The sequence below is a fragment of the Serinus canaria genome, chromosome 8, assembly GCF_022539315.1.
Source record: "Serinus canaria isolate serCan28SL12 chromosome 8, serCan2020, whole genome shotgun sequence".
NCBI lineage: Eukaryota > Metazoa > Chordata > Aves > Passeriformes > Fringillidae > Serinus > Serinus canaria.
In genome coordinates this window covers 13,058,384-13,072,247 of record NC_066322.1, presented here as the reverse complement: position 1 = coordinate 13,072,247, position 13,864 = coordinate 13,058,384, and the positions used below count along the sequence as shown (strand labels likewise).

General features: G+C 38.0%; 1 protein-coding gene across 10 annotated transcripts in view; it reads right to left on the bottom strand.

Annotated features, from left to right (window-relative positions):
- The window catches only part of ADGRL2 (adhesion G protein-coupled receptor L2), a 387,495-nt gene that overhangs the window by 173,172 nt on the left and 200,459 nt on the right, over window positions 1-13,864 (bottom strand). For all 10 annotated transcript variants that reach the window (XM_050977761.1, XM_018912304.3, XM_050977757.1 and 7 more), the window contains one exon: window positions 3,071-3,112. The gene's annotated coding sequence lies outside the window, so the exon portion shown is untranslated. The remainder of the gene's footprint in view (window positions 1-3,070; window positions 3,113-13,864) is intronic.

The window sequence follows — 13,864 nt, the reverse complement described above, 5'->3', positions numbered from 1 at the left end:
GCTTTGACCTTGTGAGCTATGGAAATATTTAGAATCAAATCTGCTCTGCTTTTTGGCTAATAGTTGTGATTTGCATAGTAGAACCTTGAATGTAGTCATAAATAGCTACAGAATCCATCTTGGCATCATGCCCAGCAATGTTAGGGTGCCAGACAAAAAATCAGGTCAACCACTTACCAAGTAAGTCATTCTGTCTCAACAAGGTGATGTTAACAAAGAAGCTACAAGGCTGAAGACAGCTAACATATTCAGCTGCTGCTCAGAAAGACAAGAACTTCTAATTTATCAAGATAATCTACTACTCGTAATCAGTACACCAAGTGAACTCCCTCTTGAAAAAAGAGAAAAGCCCATCAATTGTTTTTGCTAATTAAGATGAATATTATTCCTGTGAAATGAACCAAAAATTTCTGTATAACCAGAATCCCAATAGAGATCTATAATCTCAAAGAATAATTGCAGAGTTTTAATTGCGAAGAAAGTGAGAACTATTTTTTTGTCTCCTGATTTTAGCTGCAGCAGTCTTCCCTGTGTGTTAGTGGGTCTGTTATGTTCTCAGTTAATCTGGCATGACTTTTCATATATTAAAACATGTAGAATTAAAAATTTATGAGAAAATGTTTATATATTTGATGAAATGCTACCAAAAAATGGCACATATTAAGGAATAATTTGAGGTAACAAATAATTTATTAACATATATAGAAAAAAGTAAATTTTTAGATTAAAATCTAGATGTTATGACTGCTTATAGTAATGTGTATTTAATCTTTATACATTAAGCAGAAGTAGAGTTAGAAATGAGAAGGTAAGGGTATTTTCTTAAAGTGATATTAATTATATATTCAACAATTTATTTTATCCTGTGATATTTATCTTGGTTTTGAGATTAGAGAAAGCCTTGCCCTGTTGAAAGGAAGTAATGTGACGAAACTCAGTTTCCCATTCCTTAAACAGAAGATACTCAACTTTAAAATATGTTTATATTTGAAATAATATTTACATAAAGGAAATCCATAATCAACAGAGTAACCTTGGACTCCTGAGCAGGGAGAGAAAATTCATTGGGGTATAAATGTTTATATGGATAAAAATTAATTCTACCCAAAATAATATATTGCTGTCTCTGTTGAAGTAACCCTTAAAGTCCAAGTTTTTGCCCTATCTGCTACACTGATAGTGTAAATCACACATTTGGCCTCAAAATAAAAATAATTATAATTTCACTTAACATGCAAATTTAGAGTTAAAAATTACCTCAGATGAGGATACTGGCTGAATACATTTATTTTAATGAAAAATGAAATGCTGTGTCTCTCTTATTCCCTTCCCCCAAGCCTTCTTCACAAAATCAGCCTCAGGCTAAAATGGTTTTAAGGAGAACTAAAGCTGCTGGTAAACACTTACCTTTGACAATATTTTTGTCTAATGAACATTGCAGAGAAGGGTGTATGCAGTACAAGTGTCTGTCTGTGGCTGCAACCTACGTACACTCCTTGTGCCAAGGACCCACTGCTAATAGGCAAATACACACAAAAGAGGCAGGCCCTTTGATGGTTTTATCCCAAACATACTTCACTGTCACACAGTTAATCTCTTAGATTAAAAATGACTCTTGAGTTCTTCTTGAACATTTTTATGTTTGTGGATGAAAGAGGTTAAATGTAGTTCTCATGCCTGTTTGGACTGTTCTTTTATTTTTCTTTTTTATGTCCCCTCCACCCCTAGTTTAACATGACTTTTCCCTCTCTTTAATCACAGATATGCCCCTGAAGGATCTGCAGGCATGATAGTTCTGAAATACCCCATTCTTTGCCCCTGAGCAGGCAGGTAAAAGTGCATTACAGACCTTGCCAAAGCACACCTCATTGCTATTATCAGAGGGGTAGAGCTACAGATCAAAACCAAGCATCAAAACAGCTTCACCTGCAGGTTTTACTTTCCTAGAAAACATTCCAAAGAACAATTAACCCTCTATATTTATCAGAAATAATTCTTAAAGGTTCATAAATTCATAAAACTTGTGTTTCACTATTGGTTTTCTTGAACACATTTTGATGGTGCTCTTATCAGGTATAACAAAAAATCAGCCCCACATATTTCAAATCATTGTTTTAAGCTCTGATGCATTAGATTTTGTGAATAAGCTACTTTTTTTTATGGAGTTCTTTTTGGGATAAGATGGAAGATATTTCAAGTGTAACACTAAGAAGCCCTTTTTAAGTCAGAACTTGTGCTCCAGTGAGATATTTTTCAAGTAACATTTCTTTCCACTTTAGCTTCCACAGTAGTTTCACTTCATCATGGTTTTATGTTGATTTCATACTGCATTTTTATGTAGTGGGAAAGGATATTTTTCGTAAAGTGAGTGGCCAAGACCTGCTGGAAACATTTCTCCTCAGCAATGTACTCACAGGATTCAGTAGTTTGTTCAGAAGTGTTATTTTAGGATGACCTTTACACATACAGTATAATGGATTTTTTTTTTAATTTGATTGTAAAGATGTTATGATCAAGGGGCAAAATAAATACTGCCTTTTCAGCCATAAAGAAAAAAAGAATGAAAGATGAAACCATCTTTTTAAAACAACATGATAGCATGCAGAAGTGATGTCCATGTTTGTAAGCTACACATTTTTAAATTCACACATACAGCAAAGCTCTAGTGAAACATAAATAAAGATCAATTTTACACAGTTCAAATAGCAACACACTATGAAAGCCATCCCTTTTCAGCCTAAAGAAGAGAGATAGTTATATTTAAGGGAATTTATACATTACAAATAGTTGCTCTTAAAAATGAACAGTTGGGCATTCTGTGGTCATCAACATTTCTAACAAGAATGTTAAATCCTCCCATATTTTCTTTTGAGTAATTGGCATAATGTTCAGCAAATCTTTCCTAGGTAGTTTACAGGATTTGAATATTCAAGCATTTTCAGCTGTATAAGCCATATAATTATGAAATTGTACAGTACAGTTATTTCTCAAGCAATTTGGCAACCCTTTCTTACAAGAATTTACCTTCTGTTCTGGGCTATCAGAAACAGAAAAAGCTTTTTTTGCTTACCATTTTGGAAAAGATGGAATTCATCATTCTGCCATAAAGACCCTAGAAAGCAAAGCAAGTGTTATTAGTTATTATATTCTAATCTGCAGGGATTCTTACTGCCAAACAGTGCATTGGCATCAAAGCAAAAAATGAAAATACACGTTCAAATCATAGACCAATAGTTTAATGCAGTTCCAAATATGTATTATATGTACTTAGCAGGTACTGGATTAGAAAAAAAGCACAAGTTATTGTGCATATCTGTATTTAGAACTGCATGCCAGTTGGAATTTATATGCATTGTTCACAAAATACAGACATGGGATCTTGGCACCCAACTTGTGACTGGATTTTTAAAAACAAAACCACAGGCTTGCTGTCACTGTGCTATGGAGTGGGAGAAAACATGAGCACAAAAGGTTATGATCAGACAACTACCAAGGACATGTTAAAGGCTTTCTTCCTAACTCATTGAGAAATTTGTATTAGTACTGAAAAAATTCCATTGCTATTTAAACAATTAATCAGCCTTTGCATTTTGCTTCAGAATAATGTTGCTCAGGAGTTCTGAGTTTGCAATGGTCAGAGTGGGGTCCTGAGGGAGTACTGAGCACAGCCCACACCTCATCAGCATGCTCCAGCCATGGTGTGAAAATGACAGCATGGACACTGTCTGACTCTCTTCACTTCCTTCTTTCCTATGATCCCTTTCAGTCTGTTTCACACCTGACATCATGGCTATTCTGTTTTCTTTAGAAAGAAATGAATCACTGCTACCATTCCTTGTACCAAAGGCTGAACAGAGAGGGAGTGATCACTTTCACTCAGCACCTACACAGAGCTGCTCTGTGATTTCATGTGCTATATGTATCAATTGTGCACTTTGAGAATAAAAAGTTGACAGGATAATAGGCTAAATTCTGTGATCATTTCTCACACAGAATACAGCTTTACTCCTGCTGAAATGGCCAGACTTAGGTATAGAATCTGCATCACATATAGTTTTCTGAGTTAAAACACTTTTGTGCTAAAAAAGGAAGGACACTTAAAACCTACTTATTATTCTTAACTGTTTTCACTGTTTGAGAAAATTAAATCTTTAAGTAAACATGCAAGGGAGAAAATGAAGACATTTAATTAAATATTATGTTGAGAAAATGTTACTAGTATGAAGAGGTGCAGTCATAAGCCACTTACAAAAAGAAATGTAGAGGTCTAAGTAGGACTATTATCTTTCAAGAGGAAAAGTAAAAACTCAAATAAATGATAGATCAATTCCAGGTTTTCACCATGACCACATGTACCACTGGATGAACTACAGGCATTTAAAAGAAAGGGAGACTCCAGATAGAGAGGAATTTCACAGTACAGTAAAGAAGTTATTTCCATTCAAGGAGTTTACCTTGGGCAAAAAGGGAGTTTCCAGGGTGTGCAGTGCTGCAGAAATTCAGACCCAATGTAGGTTGCATGCAGCACAAGAAACGGGGAGCCTGGCTAAACTCCTGTAAACTAGAGCAATCCCTGAGGGCTGCTCTATTTCACAGGAGGATTCAGTGGCCTGTAGCAGCCCTGAATCTACAGAGGTGGTTTAAAGCCACTTTTGGGCTTTCTTCATGGGCTACACCTCCTTCAAAGTGCCTCACTCAGATGTAGAACAGGATATTTCTTTTGCTTATAAAACACAAGAAAACAGGATCCCTCTCACCCAAACAAACAATATTTCCAGTAAGCTCAAAATAAATCCTTTGAACATCTGTTTCAGTGGAGCCAAGTTCCCACAAAGCACTGTGTGCTTCCCAGAGATCTCTGCTCCTCAGCCCTCTGAGTTTGCAAACGTGCTGTTTGAGTGAGGGATACATTTATCAACTGCCTGTTTGGGACTCTCACTAAAAAAATCCATTCATTTCAGCAAAGTAATATTTCCCTTGCCTCTACACAGCTTTTGAGTCACCTTGCCACAAAGCTGTGATTTTCTTTTTCCAAAACTATTTGTATACCAATAAAATGTCACTACTTCATAAATGAACAAAAGCTCTCATTGACTTCAAAAGGAATTATATTCACAGAAGATTCTGTCTCTAGTTCTTACCTGCTTAATTATTAAGATTCTAGAATGTAACTTGCAGTGTTGTAAGATATGAACTGAAAATTGTGGGCCTGTCCCCAGCTATCAGCCAGGTATGCAATCCACCAGGCTGACACATGAGTTGTTCAATACTTTCACACGAGTGTGCTCCTGAAGGCATTGCAGCAATGTCTGTGCTTAGAGTTAAGTATATGTTTTAATGTTCTACTAAATCATAGTTTAAGTACTTAGATGGTTCCAGATGAGCAGAGCAGATGAAAGTAAGTTTAGTGTGATGGCTTGTGTACAAACTCTTTGGACACAAATCATTTTGATTAAAAGGTTATTTGCTGCTATATGGAATAGAGAATTATTGGTTTAGAAGAAGTGAGTCAAGGCTTCTCCTGGATTTTGTTTTCACTGGCTGAAATAAGTAACTGTCTGGGTAAGTGTATGATCACTCAGATCTCAAATTTAAAGAAATGCTAACATGCTAACATGCTGACAAGTCTGTGATCTCCTTTCTGAAAAATCAGATTTGAAAAAAAATAAAATTCAGCCCTGTAGTTCCTGTTTGCTCAGTGCAGTTTCTGGAGCATTAAACAAAACTGCCCATTTCTGATCACGGGCTCCTGAAGAGGGCAGCACGTTCTAGATATTATGGAACTGTAAGCTCTGAGGTGCCAGCCTGGGCCTGACTGTACTGCATGCCGAGCAAGGGTGAATAAAACTTTCTGGATATTCTGTGTACATGCTTCCCATAATACAAAAAGCCAGCAGAAGTCCTAGGCTTTTGACCAAGGTCAAAACTGTATTTGATTATTAAAGAGAACATTCAAATTAGGTACCTGAAGCAAAGTATTTAAAAAGAGAGCAACAAAATACCAGCAATGAGAACTTCCACAAGGAGTATGTTTTATCTTTAACACTGTAGATAACTTTTCCTATTGGCAGTGCATTGACTATCAAAACTACTAAAGGGGTTAGATTTAATTATCTCACTTCTTTGCACATTTCATCTCAATTGCTATGGCAACATTCAGTTGCCTGAGCAGCAATGTACACTTTAATCAGATATTTCCTCACTCATTTCTCTGTGCACCACAGCAATGTAGTCAAATTTACAGCCAAACCCTGATGCATCTGATAACACCTCTTAGGAATTAATGGTTAGGTTTCCTCTGCCCCTCACCCATAGCCACAAAGACGTCTAGAGAGTTTTGCACTCCGATGACAGAAGCTTTAGGAGTTGAAAAGTGTGTGTGCTTCCCCACCACTCTTTCTTCCCTACTTCACTATATACTGTGTTGTCTTCTGCCACCATCCCTTTTCCCAAGGCTTCTACTGACTGGGGAATTCTTCCCATCAAGCAAAGGGCAGGTCTTCTGGTCCCTGCAGGAACTCTTTCAGGGCTGACAAAAGGAAACATAATAATTGGGCAGACAATATGGTTCCTCCCATATTCCACCCTGCCCTGAAAAGCTTTTTGTTGGATTACTCAGCCCTGATTAAATGCTTCGTCAGAGTACATCATAGTTCTTTAAAGTTCTTGGCCCAGAAACCAGGAACATGGGCTAAAATAAAAGTAATTAGAAGTGATGAGCAGATAGTAGGGACTCCTTATTGAAATGCAGACAGTAAAAAGAGTCAGGAAGCAAAAAGTACATGGGGATTACTAAATTCAGGTTATGGGAAATCTTGATATTTCTGACATAGAATATTGTCTGGTTTGCTAACATGTCACCATTAAGGTAAAGGGCAAACAGAGATAAGTTCCTAATGCTGCCTTAGTGTCTATGGTGAAAAACATAGAAATGCATTAGAAGGATTGAATTTGTTTGGATTATAGTCAAACATTTAGGAAAGGAGATAGGCATAAAGCATTAAAGCATAATTCCACATATTCCGAAGATAGTCTTTAGACAGGCAATTTTGCTTCTTTGCATTAAAGAAAACATTCTATACTGCTTCTTGTTCTAGATTTTTTTTTTCCATAGCTGTTCATCTGTTTGCATGTAATCAACTATCACAGATCACTTTTTAATAAGGTCTCAGATTACTGCTGTCCTAAAGGTTTTGGAAACCCTGGGTAAGTACAGAGTTTTCTTGAACCATTTTGTTCCAGAGAGATATGATGGAGTCAGAGTCAGAACCACTCCACATCTTGTCAATGATAAAAAAGTCTGATCAACCTCCCTGACCATGCAACATGAAGTCACTTTCTACACTTTATCTCCATGTGAGCCATAGCAGATTTTCTAGAGGCTTCATAACTTAAGATAAGCATCAATTTATTAGGAAAATAGAGGAAAAACTGTTCACATTATGCTTTCCATACATGACAAAGATCTGCTGATAAATTACAAGGAAGCTCATATTATATGGGATGTTTATTATGGATCTGGGGAGATTTTTCCAGCTCAGGTACCAAAGCCTAACATTTGTGGGCCTATGTCATATGACAGCACAGTCTCACACTCAACCAGTAAAGCTTTTTTTTTTTTTCAGTATTCTGATGAAAAAGCTAAAAGTTACAGAATCTACAAGGCTTTTTCACAGCAGTACTTCTAGAGATGTACATATATAGTATTTGAAATAATAAGTCTAACTTAATAAATAAAAACTATTTCAGTTTGCAGGACTGCAAATAACTATCTCCTTGCAACTTTGTATATCTAATATGAGCTTTATATATAACTATACACAATATATAACAAACAACACTGTACCATAGGGGATGCAAAGATCTTTTAAAGTACAGTTTTTGAAATTTATTGGAAAAGAAAAATTTTTTAAAAGCCCAAAACTTTAAACCCAAAAATTTCAATATCTACGAATAAGTCAAGAGAACAAAATGTTTGTATTATAATTTCTTCCACTTGATTGTTGATTCATGTAACTTTGGAAGAGGTATGCTGATTTCCACCAGCCAAGAATCTGTTAGATAGTCTTTATAATAATAGTAATTTTTTTTCTGAAATTATCTATGTCATACAACTGGAAATCTAGGCCAAACAATAAATTCCTTGTTTGAATACTTTATAAACAGGAAAATTTGTAAAAGATTGTTGTGGTTAAAAAATGGTGGTCTCCAATTTGGTGCTCCCACTAAACCCACCTGAGGCTTCCCCTCCCCTCTCCAAATGGAGGCCCAAAAGGCAAAGATCACGTGTTGAGATAAGAATAATTTACTGGAAATGGCAATGAGATAAGAAAATGAACAGTAGCAGTAATATTAATAACAAAAGTGTACAAAAAAGAGAGCGATTCACATGCAAATATGCTCACTGAGGAGGCTGTGACCTGACCTGTAGCCACACCACCCTGCAATCCCTTCCTTTCTTTCTGGAAAAGAGATTCCCCAAACCCCTGGCAATGATGTGGGGTGGTATGGAATAACCTCCTGTCCTGGCCATGCCCTTCCTGGCTACTGCAAAAAATTAACCCTGTTCTAGCTGGAACTAGGCCAAAGATATTGCAAAACCCTTCACAGAACAGTGCCATGTTATTAAAAGACATTTTTTGCACCTTGTGTGATTTTGCTGTAAATGTGAAAGAATTCCAGTTTTGGAATTTTGATAGTTTTCTAGTATGAAAAATGTACCCAACAAATATTAGGAAAAAGTTACCTATACAAAAAGCAGACTTGCTAAAGAACTTTAAACTTTCTTAAGCCCTTTACCTGTTTCCATTTATGTAAAATAATCAAAAGTAAAACATTTCCAAATCAGTTTCAGGTGAGGATGAGATTTCCACAGGGCACAGTAGAGTTCAATACAATGTAATCTCTAAACTAAGGCACATCACACAGTTCTGTAGGGGATACACAGTTCTCACTAGGTTTCTTATCAGCAGTTTACAAATTTTTGCTGTGGGTTGTCTCTAATTTTCAGTAATAGTTCATTTCCTTCCCCCCTTTGATTCCTTCTCTAAGTAGATTTTCCTTCAGTCTGTTTTAACCCAACCCCACCCCATCCCTCATTCTAAATATAATAAACTACATTCTTCATAACTTAAAAACTCTCCCTCCAGCACAAGCACAGCTCCTGGCACCCTCCTACTGCCCAGCAGTTGTCCCTCCACTTCTCCAAGAGCTGCTGTGATCCAGGTATTCATCACAGAGTATCCTCCTGATCCACCAAATCAAACATTTTCTTAGGAGAAGTGCCTGTTTTGCTTGACCCTGGCTGTTTGCAGTCTGAAAATCTGTCTTCAAGAAGAGGACATGGAGTGTGACACCTGTACCTGTTGCAGGTCCATTTCTCATATGGGTGCCAAAGAGGGAGGAATTTGTGTGACAGACAGACAGGGTAGGATGACAAGAAAATTCAAAAGCTGAGTAAAACTCTGAAGACTTTTATTTTTTTAATTCCCACTTCTAGGTGTTCAACAAATCCTCCTTCCTCTCCTTGAGGTAAAGACTCCTTGCTTGGTATATCGCTGCAGCACTTTCTGCTCACTTCTCTAGTCACTTAGTTTCAACTCTACTTGAATTTAAACACCCTTTCTGTAAAGCCTAATAATGTTTATGCAAGTGACCATATTATTTTTTTAAAGTTTAGCCAAGCTAGAGATTGGAACTACTACACTGCCCAGTTTTTGTGTATGTTATGCACACACACACAATATGGACATGTATACACAGAATTTACGTACGCTCTTACTGTAGCACTAATACTCCCTAAAGGTATTATTATGTTGTAAGACAAATTAAATTAAACAAGAGGTAAAAGTGCACATGAAAACTGTTAAAAAATGCCTATAGGCAAGACAGAAGTGAACAGCAGGAATTTATCCAGCTGTGGGTGTCTTGGAGTTCCTCTGGGCCAACTGACTGTGCTCCCATTTCTGCTGCAGGAAATGCAATTTAAAAAAAAAACAACAAAACATATAGGTGTTGTGAATTTAAAAAAAAAATGACATGAATATTTTTCTGCCTGTAAGACAAAAATTAAGAGAATTTCTGTAAAAGTAATTAAGCTACAGGACTGAATGCAGAGGGATGCAGAGGGATTACATAACAGAAGAGCCCAGAAAGAGAGCGATATCTACCCAGGTCAGAAATGCAATAGCAGGTAGGTTTGCTGACAAGCACATCTCATAAAATCTGCAATCAGTGGAGTATGTGAGATCAGCTTTGGGAACTTTTATTAAAAAATCTGTCCTGATAGAGTGTTTCTAAAGCTAAGTGCAAGACAGAGGGTTTTTTGGACTGGCAGATGCAATGTGACCCTGTAAAGGATACCTGAGATGTGCAGAACTGACAGGGCCAAAGTTCTGCATATTGAGAATCATAAACAACTATAGTGGTAGTAGCATGTGTTAAATGTATACTAAATTTGAATTTGAAAAGCACATTTTATCCAGATGCAAATGGGTGCACTCATTAGAGGTGAAGGTGCTCACACTGAATAATTCTTTATCTTTGTAAGTAAAATTGTCAGGTTTACTACTTCCCTTCATTCAAACCTAAAAACAATGCATCTCACACTGAAAGAATTTGCTGTGCAAATTATTATGTGTGATGCACTGAGAAAGAGAAATGACATGGCTCAATATTGCAGTCACATAATGGAATAAGGAACCAGTCAATTCAGTTATTTTCATGACAGCGTTATCCAACAGTTATCACCACGACAATGCATCTTTGTTGACTTAGAAGTGTTCAAAAATGAAAGAGCATTTGGACATGGAGACAAGGATATTAAGCCATGGTAGGAAGGAAGATTAGGAATGTAATTCTGTCTCGTTTTTACAATACTGTAATCCCAATGGTACCACTGGAAGTGCTCCCCATTTCCACCAGGACAAAAGAAAGCATGTCTTCCTCTGATATTTGTACTTGAAAACTATATCTTAATAACAGCTATATTTATAGTCCAACTGCTATATAATGAAAGGAAATATGTGAAAATGAAAAAAAAGGTAATAATGCATGCATCAGAATAACACAACAAATAGGATGTGGCTTTCTCCTGGTGAAAATATAAATTAATCTTCTTTTCTGCTTTGAGCATTTTGACTCCAAGTGCAGTCTTATAATCTAATTGGTATTCTAGAATCATAGAATGTTTATACTGGAAAAGACCCTCAAGATCATTGAGTCAAACCATTCTCCTCATGCTGCCAAGTCCACCACTAAACCATGCTCCTAAGTACCACATCTACATGCTTTTTAACTACCTCCAGGGATGGTGACTCAGCCACTTCCCTGGGAAGCTGTTCCAATACCTGACCACCCTTTCAGTGAAGAAATATATCCACTCTAAACCTCCCCTGATGCAATTGGAGGCCATTTCCTCTTGTCCTATTGCTTGGTACTTGTCAGAAGACACTGACCCACACACATCTACACCCACCTTTCAGGTAGCTGTAGCATGGTCAGGTCACCCCCGAGAATCCTTTTCTCCAGGCTAAACACCCTCATCTCCCTCAGCCACTTCTCATAAGACTTCTCTTCTAGCTCCACTGTCCTTCTCTGGACTAGCTGCAGCCCCTCAATGTCTTTCCTGAACGGAGGGCCCCAGAACTGGACACAACACTCGAGGTGGGACCTCTCCAGTGCTGAGCACAGGGGGACAATCACCACCCTGCTCCTGCTGGCCACACCATTGCTGATACAGGCCAGGAGGCCATTGGCCTTCTTGGCCACCTGGGCACAGCTGGCTCATGTTTGTGTTCAGCTGCTGCCAACCAGCATTGCCAGGTCCTTCTCCACTGGGCAGCTTTCAGACACGCTGTCCCAAGGCTGTTGTGCTGCATGGGGTTGTTGTGACCCAGATGTGGGACCGGCACTGATGAACCTCACACCGCTGGCCTCAGCCCATGGATCCAGCCCATCCAGATCCCTCTGCAGAGTCTTCCTGCCCTCCAGCTGATTGACACCCACACAATCTAGTGGTGTCTGCAAACTGCCCGAGGGTGCCCTCAATCCTCTAGTTTAGATCATCAGTAAAGATAATAAACAGAACTGTCCCCAACACTGAGCCTTGGGAAATGCCACCAGTGACCAGCCACAAAATGGGGGCAGCTCTGCTCACCACCACTCTCTAGGCCCAGCCATATCCAACCAATTTTTAATCTGGGGGAGAGTGCATCCATCCACACCATGGGAAGGCAGTTTAATCAGGAAAACATTGAGGGAAACTGTCAAAGGATTTACTGAAGTCTAGGCAGATAACATTCATGGCCTTTCTCTCATCCACGAAGCAGGTTCCCCTGTCATAGAAGGAGATCAGGTTGGTCCAGCAGGACCTGCCTTTCATAAACCCATGTTTTGATCCCCTGACTGTCCTGCACCTGCTGTCTGATGGCACTGAACATGAGCTGCTCCGTGACCTCCCCCAGCAGAGAGGTCAGACTGACAGATCTCTAGTTCCCTGGATTCTTCCTTCCAGCCATTTGTGTCATATTTGCTAAGTTCTTGTCAACTGGGACCTCCTGGATAGAAAGTGGCTTGGTCAGCACTTTCAACTCTTCATGAATATTAAATGCAAGTAGCTGAGATTCATATAGTTTTTTCTATATGAAACTAAACAATTTGTATATGTGAAACTATTTTTCCTTCAAAATAGAGCTCTGTGAAACAAATCTAACCTTAAATTAAACAACAGCCTCAAAGACTTCTGCCTTTATAGGGCACTTCCATGCTTAAAAGCACCAATGTAAAATGTACTGGTTTTGCTCAACAGATCTGCTTTTTGGACTAAGTCCAGATTTCTAGTTATTGGGAGAGACTTTTACTTCTGGATCAGGCCCCTTGTGTATATCCACATTCATGTATGATTACTTTAGTGGAAAAAGTGGTTTTATTCCCATTTATGATGGAGTGAACTGAATTATCTTTTGGCATTTCTTACTGTATCAACAATGAAATTTATGCAATCGCAGTGCATTTAAATTCTGTACTATAATAAAACCACATTATCCCAATGAAGGGTAGCAGGAAAACTTTTAATGTTTAACTGTGAGCATCTTTAGTAATAACAAGATGCATGAGGGAAAGAACCCAGCCTGGTCTTTTGCAGCGCATTTGAGTTTTCCAAGTTTTGCTGTTAAAAGCTGTAAAATATATTTTTATTAGTGAACTGAGAAAATCAGATAAATCCTATGAAACTTAAAGCATGTGGAAATCTATTCTGCCATTCTAACAAAGTAACTTTTCATGATGCAATTGCACTGAAATAGTTCCTGTTGTGAAACAATTAAATTGTTAAAGTATTTTTGAGTATGAGTAAAATGCATTTTGTAAAAATCACTTGTACCCTTTCTATAGTGTTGCTTTCTTTGGCAAAATTTGGCATATACTATATGTTGGTATTTTATTTATTACATGCTATATTTTAAAAAACAGGGTGTAAAAACCAAGGTTCATGTGTATATTATAGGTGAGACAGCCAAAGGTGCATAGAGAAACTAGACCTCTGGCATGTACTGAAATTCCATGGAAGGTAGGCTTCCCAGACTGTGTAGAAAACAGAATTTCTCAGCATGCATTCAGGTATGCACCTTAAAGCAAAACTTCTATGTGATCAAGTACCGTGCACATAGGATTGAGTTTTACAATTTCCTGAATAGCTTTTATGAGGAGGGCTCGTGCCTCTGTCCTTCTCCTCCCTTTGCTGTTCATGTCCTGCTTTCCATTTTCCACTCCCTGCTTCTTAAAGCCTCCCCAGCAACCTGCTGGACTTAGCAGGAGCTGGGGTCAGGGTGGTGATCAGTGGCTGGGGCTGTTGAGCATTCAGCCA